The following is a 12246-nucleotide window of genomic DNA, read 5'->3' on the forward strand; positions in this document are numbered from 1 at the left end:
TTAACACCCAAACTAAGTAAAAAAAGGGAGGATGTGACTTTGGGTAGCAACCAGCAGTGTCAGCCACATCTTTAAGCCTACTAGTGATATACTGAAGAAACTATTAAGAGGCCATATATTTCCTTTGCTCTGATATCCAAGAAATCGTTTTAATCTATACGTTGCTCTTATTGTTTCTTTCTCCTTCAGGACTGATATCATCGTATTCATTCATCTCCTTTCACCTCTGACATTGACATTGATGGAATGTAAACCTCAAATATGGTTTTATCTTTCTTGTAAGGATGGGCTTTTGAAATGGAGTCTTTGGTCTGTGCTGTGGATGATGACAAAGTAAAACTTGACCCATGCCTTCTTTGGGTTCCCACACCAAAGCTACTGGAATAGTATCAGGAAATTGTAAGCATTCTAGAAGGTTCAAGAGTCAACAAACCTTTGGTGTTTCTCACTTACTTTCTACTCAGCTCTTTATATTTTCTCATCAGTCAAACAACATTAGCCTATTTTATTCATCAGGAGTAAAAGGCTCAAAGTAGTTGTGAAATAGTGTTTGGACTGTGTGACACTCACTTTAAATCTCAGAAAAGGTGTTATACCTCATTTTTTCTTAGCCTCTATTAAAGAAATAAACTCTTTCCCAATTAGAATGTCTTATAGGAGTCTCGAAAGAGAATTTTAGATGCAGCTCTCATGTTTCCCTAGTTAGTAGAGAAAATTATATGGGCATGAAAACTATGAAGCTGTGAATAATTATGATACTTTGGTCCAGAAATGTATGTGTATATCAGCAGAACACTGAATTTATTATTGTATTTCATCATTAGTATCATTACTTTCATTATAATTTCAGAATACAAGTATTTTATTGTTACAATAAAATGTGCCCCATGACTCAACTAAAATGTCACTTATTCCTGTTTTCAAGTGAGTATGCATATGTATCTGTGTAGATGTGTGTACATGTAATTTATGCATTTTTTATCTCTCTGGATTATCTTTCTGTTGCCATAGCAAGGCTGAGTATGGATGTAGCTAGCCTAGCACTCTGTTAGAAATTCACCCTTGAAAGAGAAAGCTTTTCCAACTTTGAATTTCCTTTGTCAGTCATTAGAAGTTGGTGGGAAATTCCAGCCCTATGAGAAATGCTGACGTTAATTTCTGTAAAATATCTAGAACAACTGATGTTGTAACATGAACCAGACCCAATCAGCTCTCAGTATAAGAAGCTCCTCAGAATAGGGGTGGAAACACAGACCCATAGTAAAAGGAAGCCAATCAAGTGTTTCTTCTTTTAATCTGGGAGTTTCCAAAGATAAAGTCATGAGGGCATCAAAGACTAGTTTGGAACAGAAAGGCATGACAGAAATTTATTTTCCTCATACTGTAACTAATGGATCCCAAATCTCCAACCCAAGGAAACCTTCAGTCATTTACCTTGTCCAGTGTCAGCAGTGAACATCTACCACCCCATCCGACCCTGCTACATTAAAAAAAAAATTATCTCATGTTGTTGAACCGCTGAGATAATGATAGAGAATAAACCTAATCAGCCTTGTTTAGAGAGCCTAATTTGTGAAAATTTACGAAAAGACATTATATCAGCTAAGACTATATACACAAATACATTCCACTCAAATCACAATTTACCTACTGTACTTATAATTATAGGTATTCTCTGTCTAGTCGAAGTTGATTTTCAAACAGATGAGCTTTAATTTTATGGATTCTCTTAACTAGCTGCACTGCTTGCTCTGTTTTCTTGATTCTTTGTGTAGTATAATGAGTAACTTGATATCCGCCTCATATTTTATGGGCACATAATTCATCTCAATTCCAGATGCAGGAGAATTATCCCTGCTTGACTTCCCACTGTCCTCTCCACAGTCTCAATTAGATGATTATTTAACAGCCAGTCGAATTCCCAGACCAAGCCATCAAGGGCTAGATCTTTAATTGCCCAAACTGTTTGTTCTAACATGTGGCTTTCAAACATCCTGCTGGGTCAAATTTAATTGAAAAAAGATGGCTTTCCTATCCTGAGCATATTTTAGAGGACAGAATATAAGCAGTAAGTCAGTGAGATAACAAAACATTTCTAATATATTTTTACCTGAAATATGTATGTATTAAATCTCATATACATATATACATTTTTAAAAAACTCTGTGAAACTAGATTCTCTCCATTATTAAAAGCATTGGGAATTTAGTTTCCCTCAATGCCAAAATCTGTCTTTAATCATAACTTAAGTTGATGAAGAGGCAAAATAGATACATAGAATGTTAGAAGATTAACACTTTCTGGTATAAAGCTGTAACCTGAGTCTGATGTTGCAGCCAGTGATTTTTAAAATCCCCATTTGGTATCCAGTTATCCCAAAGGTGAACAATGGCAAAACAGAAGGGATATTGGGGGATCATTATATTTATGATAAGAAGAATAAATATTTAACAGTATTTTAGTTCTTTGGGAAATGATAATATCTACCCAGGATATGGTGCATCAAATGAAAATGTCACATAGTTAAAAGGCTATAATAGGTAATCTTATGAAAGGGCTGGAAAACTCCCAAAAAGAATTTGGGAAAGGATGGAGGAGGGGCTTAAATAATGTCCATCAGTTATGCTCTTATGTGGAAGAAAAGCCAAATAAGCAGAAATGAAATCATTTCAAAGTTATTTGAACTTAAGTCTCAAAAAACATAAGAAAGGAGCTTTAATCCCAGCGCCAACCAGACTTCCTTTTGCAAATCTGAACAAATGCTGCTGTCTTTAACTTCATTGCTAAGTTTCTAAAATGTGAAAGATTGGACTTTGTTTCCTCAAGTGCCCTTGAAGTGATTCATTGGCTAATGGTTTCCAAAGACCTTTGAAAATGTAAGGGCTAAGATTTAACATATTATGGTGTTTCCCCCTTGATCATTGCATTTATGTTAATTTCTCTGTAATTCAATTTCCATTCCCCCCTCGCTTTTTTTTAGATTACTGATTATTTTTCTTGAGATGTGTTTTACTGAGAAAAGGGCTGAAAGAGCCGCTCACCAGCACTTCGGAGGAGATAACTGATTTCAGTTTTACTTTCTAAAATGTAGAGCCACTTTCTCTCTTTTTCATTTTTTTTCTCTTTTTTTCTTTATTCCTTTGTTTTTTTCTTCTCCTTTCCTCCTTCTATGACATACTTCCAACATATAGAAAAATGCAGAGAATAATGTAAAATTTCCAGTGCATGCAGCCATGACACAGATGTTGTAGAGAATAATGTTTAGTCGGATTTGCTTCAGGTGTATTTTTAATAGAAATAAAATGTTACATATGGGTGAAGCTGCAGATGTGCCTCTTCCCAGTGCCACTTGTTTCTCTCCTTCTGTGAGTTAACCATTGTCTTCAAGATTTGTGTCTCTCCCCCAGTAAGGTTTTAAAAATCTATGTAATATTTTAGAGGGCTTTAAAAATGTATGTAGTACTTTTGGGGGATTTAAATGGACACAAATGGTATGGTACAGTATATAACAATCCATACTTAATTTTTTTAACTCAACGACACATTTAAAAATGTAGTTAACTTGTTGCAGGTGGATCTAGTCCATTTATTTTAACTGATACATTAATGGTCTATTGATACACAGTAATTTATTGTCTTTTTCCACATAAATGGACATTTATGTTGTTTTCAAAATTTACTATTAAGAATTGTAATGGGGCTACCTGGGTGGTTCAGTGGCTCAGTTGACTCTTGATTTTGGGTCAGGTCATGACTCATGGTTCATGAGTTTGAACCCTGTGTCAGGGCCTGCGCTGAAGCATGGAGCCTGCTTGGGATTCTTTCTCTCTCTCTCTCTCTCTGCCCCTCCCCCATTCATGTTCTCCTTCTCCCTCTCTCTCTCTCAAAATAAATAAACATTAAAAAATTGTAATAAACATATTTGAGTACTTACTTTCTTTTGAACAGGTGTGAGGTTTCCTAGACTGTGTACCCTTGCAGGGAAATTCTTAACTCATAGGTAATCATATATTCAACTAACCTCAATATTTTCAAATTGTTTTCTATGAGTTATAATGCTACTGGTGGATTATAAGGCTCATTCTGTCCCCACAATTTCTGTAATTCTTGAGGTTGTCAGTCTTCCCACTCATTGTTCACCTGATAAATATTAATTAGTATCTTATTTTTATGTATATGTATACTTCAGAGGTATAATTTATGTATAGTAAAATTTCACCCTTTTGAATGTGCAGTTTTATGAGTTTTGGCAAATGTATTCAGTTGCATAACCACCACCACAGTCAAGGTAAAGAACATTTACACCACTCTAGGAAGTTTCCATGAGCCAAACCCTCTGTTAACTCCCAACCTTGGCAATCACTGATCAGTTTTCCCTTATTTGTATATACATTTAAAAATCAGTGAATAGACAGTTGTGCATATTTTCATGGTTCATTTTCCTTCTATAGTGTGAGTTTTCTGTTATGTAATATACCTGCTTTGAATCCATTTGGCTATAAATAACTGAAATACTTATTTATCATGACCTAAATAAAAAGTCATTTAATTTTATGAGCTAAGCAGCCTATGATTAGTAGTTGGTCAAAGATATCAAGAATCTAAATTGTTTCTAGTTTTTTCTCCATCATCCTTGAACTATTATGTTTTTATCATCAAGAACATTGTTTCATGGATGTAAGGTGGCTGATACACATCCAGGCAACATGTCTATATTCAAGACAGAAGGAATGGGTATGGGAATGTCATCTGTATCCATCTCTTTTATTAACAAAGTGATTTTAAAAAGACTTCATCAGGTGCCCCCCTTATGTCTTCTTGGTCAAAATTAGTTGTGTGTTTTGAAGCAGGAGGCTGGGACCATCGTCTGGGAGTTTACTTGGAAATACATTGATTTTATAGATTATGGTGGAAAAATAAATATGGTATAACTGTATGCAGTAGGGTATTTTTATGTATTTTGGTCAAATTTTATATTTTACCTATGTGTAAAACATTATTAGGTTTATTTTGATATACACTGTCAATTTATTGCTCAATTACCAATGAATTTTTATGATTACATTTTATAAATGACCTGTATGTTTGCCGAAATCTCCAACTGATTGTACTTATTTTCTAATGAATCTCCTGAATTTTTTGTTCAGATGAATATTTAATCTGTGAACATTATTACACTTTGGACTCTTCTTTGGCAATTCTTTTAGTTTTCTTTCTGTCCTTCCTACCCACCTACTTTGCCCCCTTTTTCAGATTTATTTTAATATTTCTAATCTATAAATATATCTGTTCTTAGTGTTATTTTTTGAAGGAGTTTCTTTATTTTAAGTAAACTCTACCCCCAATGTGGGGCGCAAACTCACAACCCTGAGATCAAGAGTCCCTTGGTCTACTAACTGAGCCAGCCAAATGCCCCTTTTTTGAAGTAGTTTTAGCATCTGTTTCTCTTGTGAATTAAAAGAACTCTTAAGCATATATTCATTTTCATATTTGTATGAGAGCCATGATTTCACACTTTTTTAAATTTTAAATATTATCATTTAACTGTTTATACCTTAGAATTTCTTTAGAAAGTTTTTGAATCTGTTTTTCCTTCATATTATTCTAAGGTTTTTTTTCCTCATATTTTTTGTTGGGATTTTTTTATTATTAAAAAATTCCAGATTTTCTTAATTTTTCTAATTCTTGGAAGTGCTATTTCTTCTGCTTTTTGCATCCCCTGCCTTTCCCTTTGGGAATACGATTCCTGGTGTAGTTTGGGATTTTTAATGTGCTACTGCCTTCAGCACAATTTGCTTTTATTGTGCAATTTCTAAATGCCATGGGTTGTGGAGGCATCTCTATAGAATAATTTTTGTTTTTGTTAGGGCTTGGGTAGTTTTATTGGCTGTGAATGAATTCTGATGCTAAGGTTCAGACTTGATGTTCCTACATATGAATATGGTGCTGGCTTTGGGTTTCCATTTCTCATAGGGGAGTATTATGGTCCTGCCTTGTTTATATGTTTCTTATTATTTCTCTGACATATCAATCAGATTCATTGTAAGGTACAGGGAAGGGTTTAATAGAATGAATTAGGTTGCAGGAATTGAAGATGTGAGTTCTACAAATGGCCCCCAGACTAGCAAAGTCATCCTAGCCTGAAAATCACCATCAATGTGATGGTAGAATCATGAAGCTACTGCCAGTGTTCCTGTTACTTCTGATGGTGCTGCTCTCCTCCTATGAAGTCAAAGAACAGTCAGACTCTAGACTAGTACTGCAGGAATCCCACAGTTCTTCGGCTTTGCTTACTAAAGTAGTTGAAAAGTCAGCCCAACTCTTTTTCACCTTCCGGTCTCTTGTGACTGCAGTGGTCAGTAGAACTCAATTCTCCAGATCCCTTGCTGCATGGACATCTGGGAAATTTAATTGATTTTGGTTTTGTTTCTGATTTATTTTGTTTCAGTATGCTTCCAACACCTCTAGTTGGAACAAGGGTATAATGGAGCTTGAGTAATTCAGTCAGCAGTGACCACAGCTAGACTAAAGGGGGGACGATCCTTTCAGGGAGTAGGTTTTGCCTCCCACTTCTCAGGCATTGATGGCCAAGTATCAGTTGAGTCTTCTGGGATGCCAATGCTGAGATGGAGGTGGGAGTGCAAACATTAACCCTTGTGAAACAAACAGGGGAAACTGACTGGGAGAAGGAGTCATCTGCCTTTGGTACAGATCTAAAAAAGTAACAAAGTCTATGCTAATCCAACAGGGGACTCTAGAGCATGGATGACCCATTAGAAGATTCCTTTACTGCATGACATGGCCAGGCCCTTGAACCACTGGCTGGCTGGGTCACTGGCTGGGGCTGCCCTATGGTATACAGCTGAGGGAGGCTTGATGGAGTTTACACATAAAGGCTGTTGGCTAATGATACTCCTTGCAGCTGGGAAGTAGGCTTTTTTTGAAGGGAGATCTTGGCAGTACCTCACTGGGTCTTCCAGAGAGCACTTGTTCTGTCACTGAGTTGGTGTAAAAACCCTTACACCCACAAAGGCCTAAATCTGCTCTAATACCCACATGCATTGCCACAGCCTCACCTCTTATTTACTACCCTGTTCCTTCTTCATTCTGACCACAGGAAAATCATTTTTTCTTTCTTTCAGGTATAGGTACATTATCCAGAATTTCTAAGTGTTAATAGGAGGAGGGCAGCTATTTCTTTTCACCTCAATCTTTTTACTTGACTCAATTTATCTGCCTCCCAAGACATCACTTCTTTGAGACTAGAGTTAGCACATTTGACACAATTATGATTGTCACTGAGGCAATAAGTAAAAATAATTCTGTACTTGCCACAAATCTACCTACAAACTGCCCAGGTTGCTCTGATGGTTAAATACTGTGCTATTTCTAGCTGAGCCAACTGACAAATACTTATTTTCCCTGACATTGGTGATGATCATTATGCTAGCAGATGGAGGCAAATAGAAATGGAAAGGGAATTGTTTCTGTATTCAATAGACTCTTTGTTGGATATACTAATCTCAAGGAATAGTAGAAAAACAATAAAAATTTATGGCTTGGGCCCTTCCTACTCAATGTGTGGATTGTGGACTATTGACTACACCTAAGAAATGCACGTAAGAAATGCAGATTCTCAGGCCACACTTTAAACCTATTGAATCATAAACTGTAGTACTTCAACAAGATCCCCATTTTGGGGTGTCTAGGTGGCTCAGTCAGTTAAGTGTCTGACTCTTGATTTTGGCTCAGGTCAGAATCTCACAGTTGTGAGATCAAGCCCTGCATTGGGCTCTGTGCTGAGTGTGGAGCCTGCTTAGGATTCTCTCTCTCCCCTTCTCTCTGCCCCTCCCCTGGTCATGAACATTTATATTCTCATTCTCTCTCTCTCTCTCTCTCTCTCTCTCTCAAAATATTATTAAACACACATGCACAGAAGATACCCAGTGATTCATATATACTTTAAGGTTTGGAAAGCAGTAACTTATTTATATAAGAAAGCCATAGCTAATAGAGAAAATAATTCATTATTAAGAGAAAAACAGAGGGCCCTTAAATGGTTGCATGATAACTTATCTTAAAAGGAGAATGAACAGAATTACAAGGAAGGGACTTCAGTTTTCTGGAACAAACTGTGATAATACAGTTTTAAAATCTGTCAGAGAAATCTCCATTATTTCCCCAAGAATCCACTGTGTTATTCTCCTAGTAATATTTTATGGCATATCTAATAAAAAACAATTTGACTTGATATTGACATTTATGGGGTATGTCTTCTGTGCTTCGTAAGTTTTCTTTAAACACGTGAACTTCTTTGGTAATTTATTAGCTATAACTAGAATGGTTGAGTTTATAATCAATTTCACTATATAGTAAATTTTCTTATTGTAAGGTGTTTTCTGACCACAGTAAGTAGTTTTAGTTTTTGAAGTGCGGTTTTCATGAATTCCATTACATGTATACCTCCAGATTACAGAGAGGCTGGCAGTTTTATAACATGGATTCACCTTGCAGAATTTTGTAAGTGCTTTTCCCCTCTATTCCTCTCCTGAGAAGTGGAATGTATGTAATTTGCAAAGCAGATCCACATGCTCTGAAACTGTGGAAACAGGAGCTTTTGTTATAAATTAAAGTGTTCTCTTTGATTTCTACTCATATTATTAAGACAGGTAAGTTATATTTTCATGAAATGTTTCCATTTTTAAAAGCTCTGCTGATAAATAATGTAGTTTCAGAGGGTCTTTCTGTGGCTGTCATCCTTTTATTTCTAATTACAGATCAAAGAGAGAAGACAAGCAAACCTTGAACTGACCCTACTGATTCACAGCCTTAACATTGTGGAGACAAGAATGCCTCCAGATAGGACTCTAAGGTAATTTTTAAAAATTATCCATAGGGATTCATATTCTATAGCATGAGTTGGAAGGTACCTGAGGTAATTGAGGTACCTCAGAAGGAGTTAACTACAAAGAGGAATCTCACAGTTACAGAGTGTATTTTAAAACTCAGTGTATTAGGAGTGAGAACATTTGCTAAATTCCACCTTGTCTATTTAAGTGCTTCTCATCTCCTTTTTTTAATGCCCTGAGTTCCCTATTTCATAGGCAAGTTCAGATATTCAGTGATAATGAAAAAAAGAGAAGCTTTAGATAAACGAGTTTAGGCTTTATTTTAACAACTTTGTTGAAATATAATTCATATAACATAAAATTCATCCATTTAAAACATGCAATGCACCATGTATATTTAGCTGCAATATATTTAGCACATTAGTTGTGCAACTATCATCACAATGAATTTTAAAACACTTCAGTCACCCCAAAAATAAGCCCAGTACCGTGTAGCAATCCCTATGTATTCCCTCTCACCCAAGTCCTGGAAAATACTAGTCTACATTCTGTCCCTATGGATTTACATTTTCTGGACTTTCCATGTAAATAGAATATTACATGACATGATCTTTTGTGACCAGCTTCTTTCATTTAGCATATTTTCAAAGTTTGTCTATGTGGTAGTATGTAAAAGAATGTATTCACAGAAGAACATAACTTGTCTTTCTTTAGGAAAAATAATAGATTTTTGGCAGATTAAATTATTCTTCAAGATTTAAGAAAGTCTTTTTTTCAAGTTCTTATTTCATACAAGGGGCTATCTCCTGGGTAATTGTGTGTGTGTGTGTGTGTGTGTGTGTGTGTGTGTGTGTGTCTGTGTCTGTCTATATATGTCTGTGCATACCATCATTGGGAATTACCTTTTAACTGAGCTTATTTAGTTTTAGTGAACCTCATACTTTCCTCCAGGGATCTACTCTCTCTCTCTCTCTGTCTCTGTCCCATTCTCTGGTGAGCCAGTTGATGATTTGAAAGCTAATGTTCATGTCTGAGGGCTTGGAGTTGTCTGCTTGTGTCCACTTGTCATCAGTAGAGTTTGGGGCCATAGCAAGATTTGAGGACTGATCCATACAGCATCAGTCATTTATGAGAAAAAATGATATTTATACAAAAGAATGAAATACTTTGCATTGAGCCTTGCTAGCTTCTTCCTTTTAGTTTTCCTGGCTCTTTGTATCAATTACCTGAGTTGTATGGTGATAAATGCACACAGTGACTTAGTCTTAGAATATCCTTAGAAAAAGGGTTTCAAGCAAACTAGTAACAGCAAGGAAAAGTAATTATTTAGGAGAAAGTAGAACAACTGTTTTCTTAGGAACAGGAGTTAGCTATCAAGGGTACCTATAATACTGGCTTTAAAAATGTTCCTGGCTCCTAAATGTCATAGGAAAGGGTGAAAATATTTTTGCAAATTAAAGTATTGTGAGGAAGCAGTTGTTTTGTCTGAATTTCAGTTAAGGACATTTAGCTGTTTCTAGTTAATTGAGATAGATAGATGATAGATAGATAGATAGATAGATAGATAGATAATAGAATTGAGGCTTCATTTTTTTTTAACTCACCAAAGATGTTCAGATTTCCAAATAATTGTGTAAATGAATTTAGCATAGCAAGGTTCTTCATGTGTCTTGTATGATGAACTTTCTGTAACAACTATCTCCGCTTTCTTATTTCTCATTTGCCATCCATTGTCTCCAATGTATTTGCATTGTCTACTACTGAACTATGAAAATAAATGAACTTTATCAAATAAGAGATGCATAAAAGAAAGGCAGTCTAACCAAAACATGATGAGTCCTAAGGTTATCCTCCTTACTGTCTTCCTTGATGTTGTACCTTCTGTGGCTCCACAAGCCCTCTGCATTTACTTATATATTTGGCAACATATTATTTTATATTTTTTTATCTTTATTTGGAAGAATTCTTGTATCTTCTTCCTTTGTATTTGTCTGGTCTCATTCATGAAGCTAAAAACTATTTCAAGGGACTTGATTTTCTCCAGGGTCGAGAGCGCCAGCACTTGTGGAGTCATGGGCTGCTCATCTGTTATATGGTGTTATATGGTGACCAACAGGCAGACCATACATTGCTGTTGTTATTTTTAACCAGGATGATGAATTCCAGAAGTTATTATCCTATGTGGGACATCCTCCTGTGTACCCTGTCATCAAGTTTCCCATCTCTGTTGATAGGAGGAGCAGTAGGCAGTCCTGCACTGAGAAATTGAGTTACTCATCTCAGCTAGAGAATGGTGCCACAGAAGAGATACTGTGCAGTTGTGTGGAGGACAAAAACGTTTGAGACCGGTGGTAATAGGAGGACAGAACCGATGTCAGTCTGAAAGCAAAGGTCTAGATTCTAATTCTAGTCTACACATTCTATTTCTGCCAAATCTTTGTGAGTACTCAACATGCAAAGGGTCTTGACACAACATCAAATCATGGTTGCGATGGGCTGCATTTATTTATTACTTTTCCAATCCTGCCATAGTTAAGGCAGTATAAATATGACCATTATCTAAAAAGTATCTTTGGAAATCATGGAGCAGAAGTAAGTGAGGTAGAAATGGGAAGATTCTTAAAGAAAATTCAAAGCCAGTGGAAGCTACACTATTTGAAACACTTAAACTCTCCCATCTTTACTAATGTAAGGTGCAACATATTTTAGGTTATAATTTGTGTTTTTATTTTTGGGAATTTTTACCCTCCCTTGGCCAAATCCTCATTTATTTGCTTGCTCTAATCTTTCCTAGAACATCCATATTTTATAGCAAGTAAAATGGCTGGTTAACCAAAGCTGCTAATCCAAGGGGAAGAGTTCCAGCAGGAAGCATTTCTAGACAGGGTCAGAAACAGACAAAATGAGCAAAGAAGCAGACTGGCTGAGCAACTTTTTGGCTAATACTGTTGGAAGCAACACTCACAACCAATTTACAGCTTTTCAGAGTTTGGGTTTTAAAGCAATCCTTGTCTCCTCATTCATTAGTAAGGTTGTAGGGTTAACAACCAAGTGATCGTTCAGGGTACATGTGTGTCAGTTCCAGAGGAAAGACTCTGTGTTCTGAGAGTATCTAACAAAATAACAGAAAAAAATCATTTTTAATATTTTAAATTGCTTCATTTTAATTTGTATAGCTACTAACTGCCTCCTCAGTCAAGGATAGTCTAACAAGAAGTGTATAGGGGGTGGAACTGTTGTAAAGGGCTATTTCTCGAGTTAATAGTAAGACAGCTCTTTTAGAGTGGGTGAATTGAAATATCTCAAAATAAATTAGAAAGATGTAATTCCATATTCCACTTCACTTTTAAATGTTTTATTCTTATGAAATACACATAACATAACATAAAACATAAGA

The sequence above is a fragment of the Panthera pardus genome, unplaced genomic scaffold (genome assembly GCF_024362965.1).
Source record: "Panthera pardus isolate Hobbes unplaced genomic scaffold, ASM2436296v1 HiC_scaffold_25, whole genome shotgun sequence".
In the NCBI taxonomy this organism is placed as follows: Eukaryota; Metazoa; Chordata; class Mammalia; order Carnivora; family Felidae; genus Panthera; species Panthera pardus.